Source organism: Myotis myotis, unplaced genomic scaffold (assembly GCF_014108235.1).
Source record: "Myotis myotis isolate mMyoMyo1 unplaced genomic scaffold, mMyoMyo1.p scaffold_m19_p_18, whole genome shotgun sequence".
Classification (NCBI taxonomy): Eukaryota; Metazoa; Chordata; class Mammalia; order Chiroptera; family Vespertilionidae; genus Myotis; species Myotis myotis.
The window spans coordinates 36,034,061-36,056,307 of NW_023416322.1; the positions used below are offsets into that span (position 1 = coordinate 36,034,061).

Here is a 22,247-nt window from a genome sequence, read left to right on the forward strand (position 1 = left end):
CTGCGGGCTGAAAGGTCCTGGGTTCGATTCTGGTCAAGGGCACATGCCCAGGTTGTGGGCTCGATCATGCAGGAGGCAGCCGATCAATGATTCTATCATTGATGCTTCTCTCTCTCTCTCTCTCTCTCTCTCTCTCTCTCTCCCCCACTCCCTCCCTGACTCCCTCCCTCTCCCTTCCTCTCTGAAATCAATGAAAATATATTAAACAAACAAACAAACACTTATAAACGCCCTGTCCAGTGTGGTTCAGTTAGTTGGAGCGTTGTCCCATACACCAAAAGGTGACGGGTTCGATCCTTGTGCAGAAGGCAACTGATTGATGTTTCTCTCACACATCGATCTTTTTCTCTCCCCTGCCCCCTCCAAAATCAAGTAAAAAACACGCACGGGGCCCTAACCGGTTTGGCTCAGTGAATAGAGCATTGGCCTGTGGACTGAAGGGTCCCGAGTTCGATTCCAGTCAAGGTCATGTATCTTGGTTGTGGGCACATCCCCAGTGGGAGGTGTGTAGGGGGCGGTGGATTGGTGCTTCTTCTCTCTCATCGATGTTTCTAACTCTCTATCCCTCTACTTTCCTATCTGTAAAAAATCACTAAAATATATTTTTTAAAACACAAATGCACGGGGCATATGTAATACTTTCAACAATAAAGATTAAAAAACCACACACACACACACACATAAAAAACAACAGTAACATATAAAGCACCATAAATACTTTGTAATGCCCTATGTGCAAATAAGAGGAGTTTAGTATGTTATAACTCTCTTTTAAATGGATCTCTTTTAAAATAATAAAATGGGTTAACTGTCATTCGTCTTTCATAGCAAGAGAATCAGAAATTGCACATACCTTCCTTCTCCTTAGGCCAACTAACCAGAGCACAGACAGGGTTCAGTACCAGAAATAAAGTTGACTCATACTCAGACTCTCTCTCCTTTTAGAACACACTGAAGAGTTGGAATGGGTAACATTCATTCTCAGAGGGAAACAGATGAAGTTGCCAAGGGAGAGAAGGTAGGGAGGGAGCAGGGAAAATGAGGTGAAATAGGAGGCAGTGGCTATTGCACTGCCTTTGACAAAGCCCTTAATCTCAGAAGAAAAGGCTGTTCAAGAAAGACTTTCCAGCCAGAATGATGGGGATGCACAGAAGTCACATTATGTCCTGGGGGATGAGAGTAAGTCTTGTGACAACATGAAGAAATACATATTTGTGGTCTGGTACCAGTCCAAGGACCACAGGACTAGAAAACTTAAAAATAAATCAATAAGAGTACAGGCTCTAATGTATAGAATTAGCAGCAACAAGAGGAAGACGACCTTCCCAAGGCAGGAATCTCATTGGGTGCCACAGAGTAATCTCAGGTCAAGAGGTGAGAACCTAAAACCCAGGAGATGGACCAAGGTACGTGAAAGATCTGATGGGACAGGACATCATATGTTTTCTGTAAGTGCATTATGAAAATAATGACGCGAAGGAAAATAGGACACGAGAAGTGCCTACAGGGCTCTCTCGGCTTTCTAGGTAAAAAGGTCATTTCATCGTCCAGTGAATTCTTAGAACCATTTTTCGTATCATTGCCCTTCCACTACTTATAACTGTGACTTGCCTTTACCTACTAATGAAATATTCATGCTTGTTTTTATATAAACTATAAACTACTGGAGGGCAAAGATCATATCCTTATACAGGCATACCTCAGAGATACTGCAGGTTCAGTTCCCAGCCACCACAATAAAGCAAGTACCACAATTAAGTTGAGTTTTTTTCTTTTTTTGCTGGTGGAGGGTGTTGCCTACAGTTTGTAAAAACTACAATGTCTGTGAAGCTTAATGAAGCACAGCACAATAAAACAAGGTATGTCTGTACCTTTGTTGGCAAGTAGTCCAGTGCCTAAGAAATATTGCTTGTTTTGATGTTTTAGCTGCATTGGACTTCAAAGTCAACAGCTACAAGGGCTGGCAAATCCATAGGTCTGGTCAAGAATTTCCATGAGGCAAGGCAACATTTGGCAATTACAAGGGCATTCCAGTGAAGTAAAGAGTGTAAGATTTTGCAATAGTTCTGCAAATAAGATAGATTTTCGGGAGTGGCTGGGTTAGCAGAAAAACATGTTTTGAGTGGTAAAAAGTTATCTGTGTTCTCACCTTTACAAATCATGCAGGATATAATCCCTGCCAGATTTAAACAGGAAGGACTGACAGTACTAAGTTTTCTTAGCATTACATTAGCATTATGCTAGGTATTGTACATACAGAATATTTGTTTAAAATATATTTTATTGACTTTTTACAGAGAGGAAGGGAGAGGGATACAGAGTTAGAAACATTGACAAGAGAGAAACATCGATCAGCTGCCTCCTGCACACCCCCGACTGGGGATGTGCCTGCAACCAAGGTACATGCCCTTGACCGGAATTGAACCTGGGACCCTTCAGTCTGTAGGCTGACGCTCTATCCACTGAGCCAAACCGGTTAGGGCCATACAGAATATTTTTAAAGGTAAGATACTATTACTACCCTTAAGCTTAAAATCTTAACAGGAAGTCAATGTATATATACATAAAATTAACCAGAGAACGATGAGTGTCACATTTACAAATTAAATACTACAACAATCGTGCTAGGAAAGGTGTCCTAAAGATGGTGGCCTTCAGATAGGTCTTGGAAGTCTCCCAATTTTTGTAGGTCTTTGCTCCTCTAAAGCTTCACAAAGTCCTCTCTCCTGTGGACATCTGAAATATAATACAGTTTACTGCTTTAATAGCACCTCCTTCCACCTATTAGTATTTCAAGATAGCATTTCATATATCTAGTGTAATAATCTGCTTAGCTCTTAACCTCATATTCCTCTAGCCAAGTGGTTCTCAACCTTCCTAATGACGCGACCCTTTAATACAGTTCCTCATGTTGTGGTGACCCCCAACCATAAAATTATTTTTGTTGCTACTTCATAACTGTAATTTTGCTACTGTTATGAATCATAAATATCTGATATGCAGGATTTATTTTCATTGTTACAAATTGAACATAATTAAAGCATAGTGATTAATCACAAAAACAATATGTAATTATATATGTGTTTTCTGATGGTCTTAGGCGACCCCTGTGAAAGGGTCATTCGACCCCCAAAGGGGTCGCGACCCACAGGTTGAGAACCGCTGCTCTAGCCTTTGAGCTGAATCAATAACCCTAACTTGTAGATTAAGCTTCACTCCTATTCAAAAATTCAAATTCTTCCTGCTAGAAAAAGATGAGATTAGGTCATTATTTCAAAGCATCAAGTCTCAAAAGCAATCTAGCTTTGGGGAGGTTCCTGCCTTATATTTCTATTCCCCCAGAACTAGATTTCTTGCTGGTAACTTGTCCTGCCATGAATAGAGTTATAGGTCCCAACACTATATCTTGTCACTGGGGCCTCTGGTTTCTATGGCCAGCTGTTTGAATGCCAACGTTCTGTGAACTTCCATCTGTTTAAATCGTCTGGTATCTGTCTAGATCCACACCCTGAATCTTGGGTTCATTTTGGACTTAAAACTTTCTGCATGAGCCTCAGGGGAGAGTTTGCCACCAGAGTCAGAGGGCAGGACATTGGTAACCTGAGGGTCTCTTATTTCAAATGTTTCTGGCTACAAGGCAAGAGCAATTAAGGGGACAGCAGTTAGGAACTCACCAACTTGTCTGTGATCCAATGAAAGAGATATTTTGTGAGAAAGGTTTAATACAGCGTAAAATGGATTCATAGGAAGTCAATGTGTATAAACAGGAAGTCAATGTATATAGCTATGTGACAACCATCAAGACACTATGTGTCTTAGAATTTATATCAGATAAGATGGGGCAATGCATGCAAAATACCAAGCCATCAATACATATTAGTTCTCTTCCTTTTACATATAGATTTTACAGTCCACAAAGTGAACTTTAAACTCTCCCTAAAACTTGCTGAATTGCATATTTCCCCCAGGGCGGTGACTTGCACTTTAAAGCAGCACATCTGAAAAGTTGCAGGGCTGAGAGTCAGACTCAAGTCTTCAGAAACCACACCCAGTTCTCTTTCCCCTAAACCGCAAGCCCTTCTAATTGGGCTGTCTTAGATTTAAGACTGCGATGGCTTGGATTAAAGTGCTAACAATGGGATGGAGATCAAGGAAGAAAGGGTGAGTGAGGTCCTGGGTGACTGAGCTTCTTAGGGCCGCATCATATATGCCTATTTGTAAAAACAAAAATCTAAACAAACAAACAAAACAAACACAAAACACCAATACTATATTTCAGGATACATATATTTTTGCATTTTAACATCAGAAATTGAGACAATTGTGCTTTCAGTTGTTTACACTGCTCAGCTGTTGACACAGTTGCTACTGTCTGCTCATCTGCAAGTTTGGTTGTTATTCCTGGTGGCATCATTGAACAACTAAAACCCACAGACATTTCAGTCAAAAAAAATCCCTTAAGCCCAGCTGGTGTGGCTCACTTGGTTGAGCGTCACGGTGAACCAGGAGGTCACAGTTCGATTCCCAGCCAGGGTACATCCCCAGGTTGCAGGCCCGGTCCCCAATTTTTCTCTCACCAATGTTTTATCTCTCCCTCCCTCTCCCTCCCTCTCTAAAAAAAAAAAAATCAATAAAACATTTTTTTAAAATTACTTAAGCACCATTTATGCAAGAAATAGGGATCTTGGTTGATGCCTGAAAACCTTCAATTGACACCTGGAAGATCAAGAAAATACCAGCCTCAAAACTTGCAGAATAAATGCCACAAGCTTGGGGAAAAAATCCCAGAAAAAAACGGTGGCACCCTCCTTCAGGAATGGAGCATCACCAGGGCACGCTTGAGGGCACAAAGGGTGATATTGTATTGAAAATAGGCATCTATGACTCAGAGTTGAAGTTACTCAAAAAAGACTCTGACTGTGAAGACATTTTGGACTACATTCACTAAATTATTTCCCTTGTATCGATGTACCAGTGTGATATATGATAAAAAAATCAATGTTTAAATAGACCCAACTAAGCCCTTTAATAAGGGCTGAGCAATAAGAATGCACTGTGCCATAGATTAGCTTGCAGCATTATTTTATTTCTTAGTGGCATACAAAATAAGGGTGTGCCCTACAATGGTTGGTATCTTAGATTCAGTAAGAATGGTAATATTGTATTTGTATAAATGCTTCACAGCTCATATAGTTAACTCATTTTGGTCATCATAATAACCTTGTAATATTAGGAGCAAAATATTAGCCCAAATGTTATCGATGGGAACAGTATAACAGATTAAATAGTCCACTCAAACAGCCAAAGAATCAGGATAAGGACTCATACCTCCAAAATAAGCCTAAAATCTCCCTTTCTCTCTAAGATTTCAAGGTTTGTATCAATCCTAGTGCTACTGTTAAGAGAAAGAGAGCGAGCGATCTGGTGAAAATGAATATAGTAGTTCGGGATGAATACTGAAAACACCTCCCTTTTGGCAAGGAGAATGGACAGGGCTTTTACAACAACTCACTATCGCAAACAGCCTAGGACTGTACCCTAGCACATAAAAGGTACTAAATAATCGGGGTTATATTACTCAGGGTAGTTAATACTGGCTGCCCCAGCAGTCAAACCCTGAATTTTAGTGGTTTAACCAACAAAATGTATGTCTCAACATGCCATAAATCTAGCACAGGTTGGCAGGTGGTGAAGACTGTAATGCTCTACTACACACCTTCACTCAGTAGCCAAGACGACACAGCATCCGCCATCTCATAGAGGTACCCGGTGGAACATGTCACCTTCGAGGTTGCTGTGAGGGGGAAAGAAGGGAGTTGCATCAGCTTTTAACTTCCTCAGCCTGAGTAATGCAAGTCACTTCCTTCACAGGCCATCAGCCAGAAGTAATCACATGACCTCAGCCTAACTGAAGGGAGGCTGGGAAAAGCAGGGGAGCAATGGAAGGTCCGATGAGTACTGTCTAGACCAAAGCAGTCCTGTAATTATACCCTTGAGGGCAAGAATTTACTGATATTCCCAATTACCTCGAATTGTGTCTGGCCTTTAGTGTTCACTAAAAATTATTGAATCAATAAATCAATGAATAAATGGCATGTGAAGCTGATGTTCCTCATTTCAACTATGAACCTACCCTGAAAAGTTTCTAGATCAGATTACTCAAGGTCAGGTTAGTATTTCAGAAACATCTAGAGTTTACAAGAAGGTATTTTGTAAGAATTTATTTGGAGTTGGCAAACTTGTTCTCGAAAGTAATTTGATTACATGAACTATTTTCCTTAGGATCTTAATGATTTTTTATTTTTTAAATTGATTTTAGAGAGAGGAAAGAGGGGGGAGATAGACAGATAGAGACAGAGATATCAATGAGAGAGAACACCGATCGGTTGCCTCTTACATGCCCTGACTGGGAATTGAACCCACAACCTTCTGGTGTATGGACAATGCTCCAAGTGAGCCATACCAGCCTGGGCTTAATTTTTTTTTTTTTTTTTAATGTTTTGGTTGAGGAAACAATGATGGTTGAAACATTCGTGGGCTGACTCCTGTATACCCCTTACTGGGGATTCAAGCCCACAACTCAGGCATGTGCCTTGACCAGAAACCAAACCAGTGAGTTCTCCGTGCACAAAATGGCACGCAACCAACTGAGCTACACAGGCCAGGGCTTATTGATTTTTTTTTTACTAAAATACGGGAACACAAAACACTCAACTCAAAAGCCAGTTTTGATTTAAAATTTTTTTTTTTATTTTTTTATTGATTCGAGAGAGGAAGGGAGAGAAACATTGATAAGATCAGTTGCCTGCTGCATACCCCCTACAACCTGGGCACGTGCCCTGACCAGGAATCAAACCGGGGACCTGCTGGCTCATGGATTGATGCTCAACTACTGAGCCACACCGGCCAGGCTCAGTTTTGATTCTTGGTTTCATTTAAAAATGAAAACAGACTGCAATCTTCATAGAAATAGTTGCTTAGGGAGTTGAGAACAACTTTCCAAGATGATAAGAATTTAGATTGCAGTGATGTGCAAAGGCAAGCAGTAATCAGGCATGGGGAACTATACAGGATACTAGTAACAAGGAAGAAACTGATGTTTCAACTTAAATCCAAAGGATAAGGAGGATTTGTCAGTGGAAAAGTGAGGGGAAGAGGATTCCAAATGGAAGGAATAGTTTGTCCTCACAACCCCTACTATGGAGTCACACAGGATTACATAATTATATAGCTGGATAAGTGGTACAAGAAAGTGTTCAAAGGACATTAACAAGTAGTTTAATTAGGACCATAGGCCATATTCCTTACCTTTTAGGGCAGGACACACACTCTTTCCTGACCCAAACAGCAACTGAGGCCATCACTCCCACAGCCCATCAGGCACATCCAATAGCCAGGAGCCAGACTGACGTAACAGATACACACAGCCTTTCAGAGTGCAGGGAACGTGCAGGGCCCTAAATGCCATTCATGCAGGAGGAGGGTGGGGCGTAGTGGTAGGGGAGGAAGCTCATCGCTGAAAGCCAAGTGCTAAAAGCAGCTTCGTGTGACATTTCTGTCAGTAGTCCTTCCTCCCTCACTGTGTATGACACACATCAGATGTTCTGGTTTGATTTCAGCTTCAGAGTACACACCCTTTGAGATCCAAGCTCATGTATCTCTTCCTGGCGTGCTGCCTGCTCATTAGCAGAGCTTTAAAGCTCAGCTGAGAGTGATAACCAAATGCCAAGAAAACAGGGACCCCTTTCTCATACTCTCAAGGAAGCATGGACTCTGGTGAATTGGTTGTTTTAGGCCCAGGTACCTAGTCTCTACTTGCTAGAAAGAGACAAAGCACAGGCTACCAACTTCTGTCCAGATGCCAGAACCATGTCAGAACACAAGGTCACATACTGCTGCTGTCTTCCCCCATCTGGATCAGCCCAGAGGACAATCTATCCTCTTTCCTTTGGAAGAACAGTATAGGGTAACTCACAGAGGTCCCAGGTACGCACCGCTTTATCCGTTAGGTGGTCCAGACCTAGGGAGGGCCAAATCTTTGCCTGTTCATATTGTGTTTACTTCCCCAGGTAGTTAAGGTAGAAAAACCTTATTTACAGGGGAGATAACAGAAGAAGGCCACGATAAGCTTTTTGCTTCTTTGATCGAAGAGTACAGATCCTGATTTGATTGAGATATCAGCAAATGAAAAGATAACATTAACAATCTCCAAAAAATTAAAAACTCCTGTAGTTCTAATCATTTAAAAATATATTACTTTAGAGATTTCCGCTAAGTATTGGCGCTAAAATCTGTTACTTGCTTCTTAAAAAATGCTGGGTCATATAACTTCTTAGATTACTTCCCCAAGTTATCTCATGTTACTATGGAAACTATTATAAAATAAATGTCAAAGGGTTTTCCTTTTAAAGAAAATTACGATGACAAAAATCTGTTATAATCGAAATGACAGCAGTCTCTGAGCACGAAGGCTACTTGCTTTATCATTGGGTGCCCACATTTAAATGAGTTTTGTCGGAAATCTTTTCATAACCAGGTATTAGACCCAATTCTGGGTGGTTTGACTGATTGGCTGGCTTTGGAAGGAGCATGCTAAAATTAGTAGTGAGGTTATTTCAGGGCCTCTTAGTCCACATTATTTCTCAACTCCCACAAGTTTATGTTACACTTAGGAAATGTTTAGTTATGTTTAGGGCAAAGTAGCCCCCTGGTAAATTCATTCATTTAGCCTACAGTATTCAAAGAAAAACTACTATATTCATTTTATTCACAAATAAGACAAGATTCCTGCCTTGTAATATGTAATTTAGTAGAGACGGTTATACACTAGACTGTGAGCTCCAAAGTCAGGGTTTGAGACTCTCGATTACTTCTTTATGTCCAGGGTGTCTGTCTCAAAGTAGAAGCTCAATAAATACTGGTTGAGCGTATAATTGTATGAAGAAATATGTACCTGATGTTACCTTTCCAATACAAGTGTGTACTACATTCTTTGACAACCATATTTTAATTGTAGATTAAAACTGCATCAGACATTTCAACATCAGCCATCAATAACTCAGATTTTGCAACCTTTCAGTGCACAGGATGACGCCCAAACAACGAAGCCACACAGGTCAGGGCGAAACATGCATTCTTTAATCATACATCATTTCCTGACATTTTTCTAAAGTATGGTTTTTTTTCATGACTGCATTTGTGATCACCTAGAAACACCACAAAAACTCACCTATTATTGTTAGAGATCTAAGTTTTTTATAGTCTTTATTTTAAATAATACTTTAGTGAACAAGCTTGTACAAGAATAGCTGATTATTTCCTAAGGATAAGTTCTCATAAGCAGAATTATTTCTACCAGCAATATATGACTGATGGTTTCCAGGCACATTGAGGGTAATAAAACTGGTTTTATAACTTAAAGAAACTTTTGCCAATGTGCCACATGAAGAACTCTTGAGGTTCTTGGGCTTTATAATTTAGAGAAACCCTTATCAATATCCATACTTGATTACTGCACATTTTCCTGTATTTTGTTTTGGTCACTTGCACTTCCTTTTTGGTTAAATACTGATTCCATTCTTTTTTTTTTAAATACATTTTATTGATTTTTTACATAGAGGGAAAGGGATAGAGTGAGAAACATCGATCAGCTGCCTCCTGCACGTGTCCCACTGGGGATGTGCCCGCAACCAAGGCACATGCCCTTGACCGGAATCGAACCTGGGACCTTTCAGTCCGCAGGCTGACGCTCCATCCACTGAGCCAAACCGGTGCTGGCTGATTCCATTCTTGTGCCCATTTTCCCACCTGTTCACCCCTGTTGTTTTTGAGATACCTCAAATGCCTCATTATTTTTTACGGGAGTAGATTTTACAAGGTACCCTTCATGTTCCCGGAGATTTGTTTGGTAGTTTATTTAGGAACAGAGGGAGAGGGAGAAACAGAAACATCAGTAAGAGAGAAACATTATTGCTCAGCTGCCTCCTGCAGGCTCCTGCTGGGGATCAAGCACACAACCCAGGCATATGCCCTGACCAGGAAGGGAACCAGTGACCTAGGTCACTGAGTCACACCAGTCAAGCCTTGGAGACAAACATGGATCTAAACAGGAATGGTTTCTTGGAGTCAAAGTGATAAAGGGAAGATATTGGAATTCTAATTATTCTTGTTGGGGAGGTGAAAGCTGAACTGTGGAATTTACTGCAGCACAGATTCTTAAAGAGTTTTGCCAGAAAAATAAAGACAACCAGATAAAGTGGTTTTATATTGAGCAACTCTATGCAAAATGCTTATGACAGTGCCTGGCACAGAGGCTGTGCTGTGTAAATGTTAGCTGCTATTTACCATCATTTATTATCATACATTGACACCCACCACTTTGAAATAATCAACACATTTTTATTAGCCATATACGTAGACCTACCAAGCAATATGTATACCAAGAGAAGAAACAATTTGTTTGAAAACCGAAATGATTTTTTCCCATTAGAAGTAATGTAAATAATCTATTCCAGATCCCCACGTGACTGCATTTTAACTTTTTAAAAAATACTTTTTTATTGATTTCAGAGAGGAAGTGAGAGGGAGAGATAGCAATATCAATGATGAGCATCACTTATTGGCTGCCCCCTACTGGGGATCGAGCCTGCAACCTGGGTTTGTGCCCATGACCAGAATCTAACCCAGGACCCTTCCTTCAGTCTGCAGGCCGACGCTCTATCCAAAACTGGCTAAGGCTTAACTTTTCTTATACACAGAACATGTCTAATGTACTGTTTAATCTATAAACACTTTAAAAACAAAAAGGACATATAATGTAAATCTAACAAAAAGGAAATGATATGTACAATAAAAAAATGAAAATTTACATACACACTAGAACTTTAATGTTGATAGCTATTGATGACTGAATATGCAAAGGAGGGATATTATTGTTTGGAAGGGGAGTCCCCTTCCATAAAAACGTCAGGTAGCTGTTCTTTTGGGGTGGTCTTTTGTCTCTTTGCTCCACTAGAACTGCTTCAGGCTCACTGAGCCTGTCTCACTAAAAACGTATCCAATGTTTGTTTATGCCTGTGTTTTAACACGTGGCCTGAAGTGAAACACTGCATTGTCATTGAACAAGTTTATTGAATGGTTGCTACTTGTCAAGGTGATATTTCTCAATAAAACTTCGCATTTCTCACCATTTTCCAAGCATTTCCTTAATTAGTGAAGTAGGAAAATCCTCCCTTCCCTCCTCTGAAGAGAGTTCTTCAGCTGCTGTTTGTTGCTGCTTCCTCTGAAGATCCTGGGGTTCCTCGGTGGTCAGCTCAGTGTTGTGGTCCTCCACCAACTCCTCCCCATCATCATCATCCAACTCCAGGCCATGGACCTGCCCAGAGACACAATATCCTCCACAACACACACAGACTCATCCCCAAAGACCTACAAGTCTCTTTCAGCAACAGACTCAGCCCACAATTTCTTCCAGGTTGATTGCATGGTCCTGAAACACACTTCCCCCCATGCTTTGTCTCTGAGCCTTAAGCAAGGGAGGATATTAAAATGCTCCTTCCAGAACTCCTGAGGGTTAGATTAGTTTCAGAGGTCACCTCAAAACATCTCTGTAACAGTGCCTTTGTGCAGAGTTTTTTTTCTTTTCCTTTTTGTTAATTCTCACCCGAGGGTATTTTTTCATTGATTTTTAGAGAGTGGAAGGGAAGAGGAGAAACAGAGAGAAAGAAACATTGATGTAGACACATTGATTGGCGCATCCCGACCAGGGTCGGGAACGAGCCTGCAACCCAGACTGGAATCGAACCCAGGACCCTTCAGTTCTTGGGCTGATGCTCTATCCACTGAGCCAAACCAGCCAGGGCTGTGTAGAGTTTCTTAAAATTAGAAATGACCTGCTGGCCCATAGCTGGATAAGAGGAGTTGTGTCAGGTGGCTAGAACCTAGGGGTGATGAGGCTGTACTCCTCTACCACCTCGGCCTCCAAAAGCATGGAAGGTGGGCAGGAGCATTATCTATTACAAGTAACCTGAGTGGCAACTGTTTTTCCTGGAGGTATTTCTTCACACTTGGAGCAAACACTTGAATCCACTCTATAAAAAATTGGCTGGTTGCCCAAGCTTTGCTATTAGCCCTCTTCATCACATTCAACTTATTTTTCATGACATTATTTTTTTCTTGAAAACTTGTGTGTTTTCAGAATGGCAGATAAGTAGAGGCTTCAATGTAAAGTCCCCACTTGCATTCCCACACAATAACATCAAACTGTCCTTCTTGGCTGTGTCCTGGCAATGACTTCTCCTCCTGGGTGATGTAGGTCCTCTTTGGCATTTTCTTCCAGAAGAGGCCTGTCTTGTCACAATTGAACACTTGTTGGGAAACAAATCCCTTGGCCTCTACATGTTCTTGAAATTCTGTCACGAAATTATCAGCAGCTACTTTGTTAGAACTGGCAGTCTCCCATGGCTCCCTGCACTATGAATGCCACTTTTCTTAGATTTATCCAACCACCCCTACTGGCCTTAAACAAATCACTTCCAGCAAATCACTCATTCCAGGGGTGTCTTTCAAGTCAGCATGCAGCATCCGCACTGTTCCTGAGCCACACCAGGCTTGAGGTGTAACTGTTCAGGAGTTCCAACTACCTGCTGCTGCTGTTGGGCGAAGGCCAGAGGTCCACATTATCGCACTGAAAGATCTCACAACATGGAATATAGACTCCAGATCACCCAGAACGTCTGGAATATAGACGATCTTAAACCTTCTGGTTTCAGAGGCAGCTTTCATGGCCAAGTTTTCATAATGAATATTTAGCTCTACCAGGGGTAGAAGGAACCCAAAAGAGGGTCTACCTAAATCAAGATGGCCTTCTAAGTCTATGGATTAGTCGCCTATAGTATTAAGTTATAAATGATAATTTCATGCATATTTGGTGAGAACTAAATGATGACTACTTTCTTATGACTCCAGACAATACTGATTTGACCTTGGGCAAGTTACTTAAACTCTGTATCTGTTACCACTGTATCTGTATGTAAAATGAGGTTTATAGAATTTTATGAGTAAATGAGTTAATATGTATAAAGTGCTTAGATCAATGCCTGGCATATAATAACTACTTCCTAAATCCTAGCTATCATCTATTTATCATTATTATAATTAGTAGTATTCACCTACCCTCATCTGCCCAGAATACTAAAGACAGGAAGGGAGGGAAAGAAAGAAGGATGGAGGAAAGGAGGGGAGGGAAGAAGGGAAGCAGGGAGAAATAAAAAGGAGGAAGGCACTCAGGGTTAGCCAAGGTCAAGGGGGGGGGGTAGATGAGTCTGGCAAATACATAAGACCATGCCTAGAAAAAATGCTCGCTAGGAAAGATCCTGCACAGTCATGTAGGTTACAAAGAGCATAGGCCAAAACTCCCCTGTGCCAACATACAAGGACCAGGAACCAAGTCACACCACATTGAGGAATGGACTGGGGGCATGGGCACTGGACGGCCACAGGTAAAGAGAGCCTGAGGCAATGAGTTAAAAACAAGTTACTTGTTACCCATATGGATTGTTTTGTAAACTTTAAAGTCTTTCAGCATTACTGTAGGTTTATCCTAATTTTTTAGTCTACCCCCCCAAATCTTGTGCTTTTTAATCTAAATTCACTTTAGATAATTATTTAAAAACCATATAAATATGCCTTATTATCAAAGTCATGGCAAATACTAAAAAATGTGATAAACAGTACATACAGTATGCTTCCTTGAAAAATATACACTTGTACATTAAAAATTCTCAAAAAAAAAAAAACCCAAAGAAGCAGTAAAAATAATCCTTGACCACCAAAATGTACCAAACTCACAAAAAGCCAGTGAGTGGGAAAAATCATTTTTGACTAATTTGTCATACTGAGGAAATTTTTATTGCAACCAACTTGTTTTTCTACCAAATTCTGTTGACCAAATTATCTCCTGCTAACAGAAAACCAGGGAAGCCAACTGATTAGGATGCCAAACTGCAGGCTGGTGAGATTAAGTGAAAGGTCAAAACAGGGCAAAAAGAGCCTGGGAGAAACAGGGAGGAGCCAGGGAGGGGCTTGGAGTGCATTGCATCTCACCAACTTGGATCAGTCTTCCTCTAAAGCAGTGGTTCTCAATCTTCCTAATGCCGCGACCCTTTAATACATTTCCTCATGTTGTGGTGACCCCCAATTTCACTGTTACAAACTGAACATAATTAAAGCATAGTGATTAATCACAAAAACAATATGTAATTATATATGTGTTTTCTGATGGTCTTAGGCAACCCCTGTGAAAGGGTCATTTGACCCCAGAGGGGTCGCGACCCACAGGTTGAGAACCGCTGCTCTAAAGAATGGCAAATTCATCTTAGATCCAGCCCTTGGGAAGCAGCAGGACTACACTTGACACAACATGAAACCAGAGGCAGATATTCTGAATGAGAATTCTCTACTTTAAAGAAACAATGCTTTTAGAATCGGCATTATCTTCTTTATCCTAGGCATCTGCCTGCCAACTTTTTTCATACATGGTACAAAATCAAATTTCATTTTCCTTATTAAATTATTATGAATTATAAATGGAGGAGTGCTCTTGATTAAGTATGATTGTGTAGAAATAATGGAATAATTGAGAGAATGTAAGTGAAGCAGTGGAGTTCCAGAGAAAAACTTTGTAATTTATTATTCTCCTTTCCACATAAAGTGATTATCTTTCACAGCTTTAATCATAACTAGCTGCTATGAATTTTCAAATTTTACATTTTCCCTGCTTATCCCATTACTAATTTCTGAAGCTATAACTCTTACCTTGAAATCTTCAGAACTTTTGCTCCCTGAGCCAGCTTCTGAACAGCAGATTACCCACACCTCATCCAGTCTATCAACCTTTAAGAGAAAAAAAATGAATCTCGGGAATTTTGTGACAAAGCCAAAATGCCACTAGAGAGCAAGCACCATGCTTGATTTTGAGAGACCCCATAATGAAATACTTTTATTTAAAGATTTCATTTGTTACAGTAAGAACCTGGAGATCCGGTTCTTCTGATCGTGCCATTTATTAGAAGACTGGCCTTAGAAAGTATGTCAGCCTCTCTTGGCCTTAATTTCCATTTCTGTAATATGTGGGGGATATGCTAAATGATTTTAAATTTCCTCTCAGCTCTAAATTCTGATCCTATGCTTACTAGTTTATTTCTTCAATGTCTCATGGATTAATCAGAAAGAAAACCTGGCAGAAAAGCAAGAACGTTACCAGCATCATTACATCCTTTTTGCCAGCTCACCCGCCCTGTTTCTACTTTTTAAGCTAAAAACCCTAGTGTTGCTCTTGATCTTTGCTTCTTATACACTTTATGGAAAATTGTAATAATATTAATTTGTAAACACTTATAGAGTGCTTTCCAAGTTTTACAACTCATTTTTGCAAGTGTTATTTGATTATCACAACAGCTCAGGCTGGTAGATATTACCTTCAATTTACCGGAAAAGGAAACTGAGGCCCAGAATAGTTCACTGAATTAATTGTCTAGAGTAGTACAGACAGTAAGCTATGGGAACAAGCCTTCTGATTCCAAAGCCTATACTCTTTTCACAACAGTACAGTTCCTACTAGGGGCAGATCCAGATTTTGTGAGGCCTCGGGCATATATAATTTTAGATACCTTCAAGAAAATACAAAATTACAGTGTACACTAGTAAGATCCTGTGAACAGATTGTTAGGACCCTTTCTCAGGGCTGTATCAAGTGAGGGGCCTTTTAGGTTAATCTTTAGAATTTAGTTTTATGGTTTTCCATGGTTATACATTTATTTAGTGCTTACTGTATGCCAAACACTAAAGTAGATACTAATTTTATTATCATAACAACCCTATGAGGTAGGTACTATGCTTGTTTGACAGCAGAGAATGAGGCTCAGAGCGATAAAATGAGTTGCCTAAGGACACAGAGCTAGTAAGTGCCACGTTGAAACTACTCAGGAGATCTGGCTCCAGGTCCATACTGTGAACCTACCACACTAGGCTCCCCTATGTCTTCTTCTGAGGTTTCCTGGAATCATCTCATTTCCATTACACAACCACAGTTCAGGCCGATAGGTTCAGGTCTGAACCAGTCCTAGTTTGTCTCCTAACTCAACTCTCATATTATCTAGCCTGAATGCTGTTGCCACCCTAACAATCTTAAAGCACTGCTGTTCTAAGTCCCAGTCACAATGACCTGAGTGCCTTCCCCTTCTCAGCATTTATCAAGGGTAAAAAGCAATTATTGCTCATAAGCACTACTTGACCATATATTCTAAACTGTCTTCTATTAGCCCGGCCAGTGTGGCTCAGTGGTTGAGCATCACTCTATGAACCAGGAGGTCACTGTTTGATTTCTGGTCAGGGCACATGCCGGGGGCTTCAGGGCTCAATTCAGTAGGGGGTGTGCAGGAGGCAGCCAATCAATGATTCTCTCTCATCATTGATGTTTCTATCTCTCTCTCCCTCTTCCTCTCTCTGAAATCAATTAAAAAATATTTAAAAACTGTTACGCTATCTTCTACTACAAAGTTGAACTGTCTGTTGTGTGTAAGAGACACAACACAGTGAGTGGGAAGAACACACATGGGAGCTCTCAGAACTGGATCCTTCAACCCCACCCACTCCACCACAATCTCAGGTTCTTCATTTGCAAAACACTTAAGGCCAATCCCAGAGGGTTGTTGTAAGAATTAAATGGAAGGGATGTGTGTATAGGGAAGGGAAGGTTGGGAAACACAGCAACTGCTCATCAGATGCTGGTTGATTTCTGCCTGACCCAATCTCCCCAAACAACTTGGAAGCTCTTGAAAGGCAGGGGCCTAGGCTCATACATTTTTGACATTGCTTAAAAGTCCTGGACATCACAGACACTCCGCAATTATACACTTTGATATCTGGTCTTGCTCAAGAACCTACAATGGTTCTTATGACAGAAGCAGACCCTGGACTGGAGTTGGCCACTTCCTAGCTGTGTGACCTCTGGAAAGTTACTTAACCTCTCTGAGCCTCAGGCCCCTTATTTGCAAAATAGTGGTAGTGAGACAGGATAGTAAGAAGCTAGGAAACCCCTTGGCAAGTAGAATGGGGAAACTGAGACAGACAGCTGAACAAACGGACCGAGCAATGTGCAGCCAGATACACAAGGTCACCTCACTGGCGGGGACATCTAGGCCTCCGTCCTAGCTCAACTCCAGGCCCAGAAGAGCAGCAAAACACAGGACACCAGGACCAGCTGCAATGATTCATGACCCTGGTGCTGACCAGCCCGTAGGGACCAGGACCCTGAAAGAGCACCCCTGGAAAACTGGTGAATATTCTGAAACCCTCCCGAGACCTCCCCTAGAATTCCCGCCAACAAGAGAGAGAAAGCCCTGGAAACAAAGGACCGGGCGCACGGTGGCCTTTCCCTGCCCCCTCTCCTTCCCCACAGGCGGGCCTCTCTCTCCAGCGGTTCTCAACCTGTGGGTCGCGACCCCTTTGGCGGCCGAACGACCCTTTCACAGGGGTCGCCTAAGACCATCCTCCATATCAGATATTTACATGACGACTCATCACAGTAGCAACATGACAGTGATGAAGTAGCAACGAAAATAATTTTATGGTTGGGTCACAACACGAGGAACTGTATTTAAAGGGCCAGAAGGTTGAGAACCACTGCTAGTAAGCGCTAAGGGTCCCCCGGAGACTTGCCAGCAGGGGAGCACTGGGCTAAACCCCTGAGCCTTTCTCCAAGGCCCCCCCTTCTTCCACTGCGCAGTGAGCACCCCCCCTGCGGCTTCCTCCATCCCGGGCCTCTCCTCGCTTCGCTGTCCCCCGCTTTAGTAAGGGGACCCTCGAGACCATCTGGACTCACGGGGTGCCATCTTCCCGGCACCACGGCAGGCTGGAGGGGCGGCCTGCCCCGGGCCAGGCCCCGATCCGGGCACAGCAATGCCTGCCTGCCGCCCAGGGTGGTGAGGACGAGTCAGGTGAGCGGCTAAGGCTGTCACCCGCCCCGCGGAGCTGCCAGCTAGCACGCCACTCGGTCCCAGGCGTCCGGCGCCCACGAACACTCGGCCCCTCCGCACTCCCCGACGTCCGTGTTCCGGGCGCGCACTCCCTCCCTCCGGGACCGGCGTGGTGGCCCTCAGAGCCGCCCGGCTCTCCCGACTTCTGCGTGTAACGCCCACCATGCCTCCGATGCCACGGGCCAGGCTCTGCCGTAAGAAAGCGCCACGGATCCTCTCGCCAAAGCCGCCACAGCCCCGATGAGGTCGGTTCCATGACGGCCGCCGCGGCAGAGAACAGGAAACAGGCTCTGCGGGCTTGAATGACTTCCCGGAGTCACTCGGCTCCGGCCAGACCGCAGCCAGGTAACCGCCCTCGGCTCTCCCCGGGCCAGGTGCGCCCGCGCCCATTCAAACCCGGCCAGGCCCTCCACGTCCAGCCGCCTCCCCGCGCCTCTCCCCCAACCCCCCTCCCCCAACCTGAGTCAGGCCCCCGGGGCGCGCCGCCTCCGTCCTGGGCGGCTTTTCCCTTTTCTTCCTCAGAAACCGGGGGTGAGGCCGACGTCCGTGTCCAGCCCGCGTGCGGGTCGCCACGGACTCCTCCGACGGTGGAGGGACGACTGGATCCGCGGGGTAGCGCGGCTGTGCCGGCGCCGCGGCGCGCGGGTCTCGCGGGGCTGCGGGTCACGTGCCGAGGAGGGGGCGCCGGCGCGCGGGGGTGGGGGTGGGGAGCGAGCGGGCGGGAGCGCGCGCCGGCGCCGGGCAGCGTGTGGAGGCGCCCGCGGCTGTTGGAGTGGATGTACCGGGGGGGAGGGGGCGGCGGCCGGGAAGGCCGGCTCCGCCCCCTGTGCGCATGCTCCGGCCCCCCCCCGCCCCCCCCCGCCGCAGGTTATAAAGCCGCCTCGCCAGCCGAGCCCACAAAGTGCTGGCGTGCGGCGACGTGACCGGCCGGCCGCGTGGGTGCCCGCGGGAGCCAACGAGGGAGCGGGCGAAGGACGCGACCGGGCCCTGGGCCTCGCGAAATTCCAGCCTCGCCGCCGCGTCACGCACACGCTCGCCGCCGGAGCCGCGCATAACGGTTAGTTGGGTCATCGCCGGCGGCGCTGGGCGCGGACCCCGGGGTGCCCTGGCTGCCTCTGCGGATCGGAGGCAGCCCCGGGGGAGCGGCGGCAGCCTCGGGGGAGCGGAGAATCTGGTCTCCGGTTGGAGGGAGGCGGCCCGGCGGGGCATCGTGGCGGCGGGCAGCCGCGTGGCCCCGGAGCGGTTGGGGAAGGAGACCTTGAGGCGCTGGGGACAGCGCCTCCCCGCCGAGTGCGGCTCCGCGGTCAGGTGCCGGTCACCGGCCTGGCCGAGAAGTTGGGTCGTGGTACCGGTGACCTTGGGGAAGTGGCTGCCCCGCTCGCCTTCAGGAGGCTCCGTAAGAGATGCTTTGGATCTGAAAAAAAAAGGGGGGGGGGACGACGTGGGGCCGGTTCGCGTGGTGCCTTCCAGACTCTCTCGGCCCCATGCCGCACCCGGGAAAGGGGCGCGGGCGGGAGTTCCTTTGGGCTCGCGGCGTGCCCGCCCCAGCGCTGCGGCCCGCCGGTCCCGGTCCGATCTGGTGGCCTGCGGGGGAGCTTTGGGGCTCTGCGGTGCCCGCCGCCAGGGCGTGACTGCGGGATCGCGTGGACTTTGCCGAGTGACGGTGCTGACGGGGCTCTTGGTCATTCAACCTGTGGCTGCAGGACGGCCGCCCAGGCGCGCGGGGTCCCCGCGGCGGCCGGTGGAGAGGAGCCTGAAGGATGGCGGTGCGCGGGGCCCGTTGCACGCTTTTTGTTCCAGTGCATCCTCTCCTTCCACGTGCCTGTGAGCGTTTCGCTGCTTTGTCACGACTGACTCGGTGCGACCAGCAGTTGCTAAAACTAGTTTGCAGTTAATTAATTCATCTTCACAAACGTCTTCACTACTTGGGCCGAGTTTCCAGCGTCTGCTTATAAGTAGGCGTCTGCTGATAACGGTAAAATGTATCACAACCGGTTTTGAAATTTTTTTTTTCTTTCAGATTTTCTGGGGTGTTGTTTTTTTTTTAAAGTGTGTACAGCGCCAATGCCCTGATAAAATAAACGTGGGATCGGTAACTACTGGACTGTTGTGATAGGGTGAACTCTGAATTGTGTGAGTTCGGAAAGTCTGTGAGCAGGAATTAGGCATTGATAATTGTGATGTCCGCTCACAGCCCGCCAGGTGAGGTGAAGGAGAGAGTTTATGTATCTCCAGCTTTTTAGTTGAGCATTAAACGGTACCTATAAATCCAACTCTCACACCCTGGGGAACAATTTGCCTTCAGATTGCCATGCATTAGGTAAAGAATTGAAGACATCTAGCCCTTTAAACAAGTAATGGGTATTACTTAGAAGTTGATCATACTTCAGTAATTAACAGTAAAGATGCTGTTCTTTCATCGGATTGCAGTGACTTTTGTTAAATATGCAAGTTTATGGTCGAGAGCATTTTGTGAGATTTTAGTACCTGAATAGTTTTAAAGGTTCCGCTGTAAACTTAACACAATAGGCTATAACATACCTGAACAGATTAAAAAGGGTGGAGGGGGGTGAGACCACCATAGGATGAAACCAACAGATTAGTGTTTCAATTATTTACATATCTTTTGGCTGTGTAAATATTAACTCATATAATATAAACTCTGGAAAAAGATCTTACTGAACACTGAGGTTCCCTTATACTGCAGACTAGAGGCCTGGGGCATGAAATAAGTGCACTGGAGTTGGGGGAGGGGGGCCTCTAGCAGTCCTGGAGCTCTTGGGGGGGATGTGCGATTGACAGCTTAGGCCTGCTCCTCCAGGGCCTAAGCCTGCAGTTGGCCATCCTTAGCACTGCCACAGGCGGGAGCTGCCCTCACCAGCTCAGGGCTTCTGGCTGAGTGGCGCTCGCCCTGTGGGAGCACATTGACCACCAGGGGGCTGCCCCCTGGTGGTCAGTGGGTGTCATAGCAACCAGTCATTTCCCCATTCGGTCAATTTGCATATTAGCCTTTTATTATAAAGGATAGGATTAGGAAACTGAGGTTGGAGGGTTCGTGATGTGTAATCTTAGTTCTGAAATCTTGTTAATGGTTTGTTGGGAATTACGTATTTTGACTCCCATTGAATCAGATTTGCATTCCTGAGCTTTCTCTAAAATTATAAATATGGATATAAATTATTTCATACTGAAAATTGATATTTTGGGTAATAACTTTTCCCAGCTTATGTCCTCCTTTTCCATTGTGTTTTCAATCCACTTCATAATTTGCATTCCCATGCAAGATTTAGGTCCCTGTAAATGCCTACATGGCCATTCTGGTTTTGTTGCAGATGAAGAGTTTGAGAAAACCAGATGAAAAAGTTGTGAATTTTTATGTATTCAGCAATTTGTTATTGGCTACCAGGCACTATGAGAGACTTAGGATATAAGATTTCCTTTCAGAGCTTTATTCCCATTCTAAAAGTTTTCAAACCATATTTTGAAATATGTATTTCTTCTATCCCTATCTAGTAAATTCTTGTATGCATAGTAATTGTTTATTAATTCATATCCCTTGAGGAGTCTGAAAGTTATTATGCTACCTTTGATCCTCATTATCACAAAGAATTAAGTTGTTTGATTAGTAACAAACCACAAAAGTGTATTAAAATTGAGTATTGTTTGTCTAGTACAGCAGTTTCCAACCAGTGTGTTGCAAGAGGCACGCTGGTGTGCCGCAAGAATTTTTAAAAACATGCAATACCTGACTATTTAGTTAGGCACACTGACTTCTTTTCCCTTAGATTGTCAAATAAATAAAGGGCAACAGCTAACACAACAATAACCATCTAGTGCAGTGGTTCTCAACCTTCCTAATGCCGCGACCCTTTAATACAGTTCCTCATGTCGTGGTGACCCCCAACCATAAAATTATTTTTGTTGCTACTTCATAACTAATTTTGCTACTGTTATGAATTGTAATGTAAATATCTCATATGCAGAATGTATTTTCATTGTTACAAATTGAACATAATGAAAGCATAGTGATTAATCACAAAAACAATATGTAATTATATGTGTGTTTTCCGATGGTCTTAGGCGACCCCTGTGAAAGGGTCGTTCAACCCCCCCCCCAAGGGGTCGCGACCCACAGGTTGAGAACCGCTGATCTAGTGTGAACAAATCAAAATTATACCTATTTTTTTTGTCAGGTCAGCAAAAATGTGAGGT

General features: G+C 44.1%; 2 protein-coding genes across 10 annotated transcripts in view; one reads left to right on the top strand and one right to left on the bottom strand.

Annotated features, from left to right (window-relative positions):
- The window catches only part of LRIG2 (leucine rich repeats and immunoglobulin like domains 2), a 110,268-nt gene extending 91,569 nt beyond the window's left edge, over positions 1–18,699 (bottom strand). For 3 of the 4 annotated variants that reach the window (XR_004973207.1, XR_004973206.1, XR_004973205.1), the window contains exons 1-5: positions 18,495–18,699; positions 14,815–14,892; positions 8,954–11,374; positions 7,995–8,160; positions 5,717–5,794 (exon numbers count right to left, since the gene is read on the bottom strand). The gene's annotated coding sequence lies outside the window, so the exon portion shown is untranslated. The remainder of the gene's footprint in view (positions 1–5,716; positions 5,795–7,994; positions 8,161–8,953; positions 11,375–14,814; positions 14,893–18,494) is intronic. The other variant, XR_004973208.1, reaches the window with a different exon arrangement.
- The window catches only part of SLC16A1 (solute carrier family 16 member 1), a 42,218-nt gene continuing 38,329 nt past the window's right edge, over positions 18,359–22,247 (top strand). For 2 of the 6 annotated variants that reach the window (XM_036342559.1, XM_036342560.1), the window contains exon 1: positions 18,930–19,092. The gene's annotated coding sequence lies outside the window, so the exon portion shown is untranslated. Of the gene's footprint in view, positions 18,381–18,929; positions 19,093–20,215; positions 20,238–22,247 lie in introns of those variants that run through there. The other 4 variants (XM_036342557.1, XM_036342553.1, XM_036342561.1 and 1 more) reach the window with 4 other exon arrangements.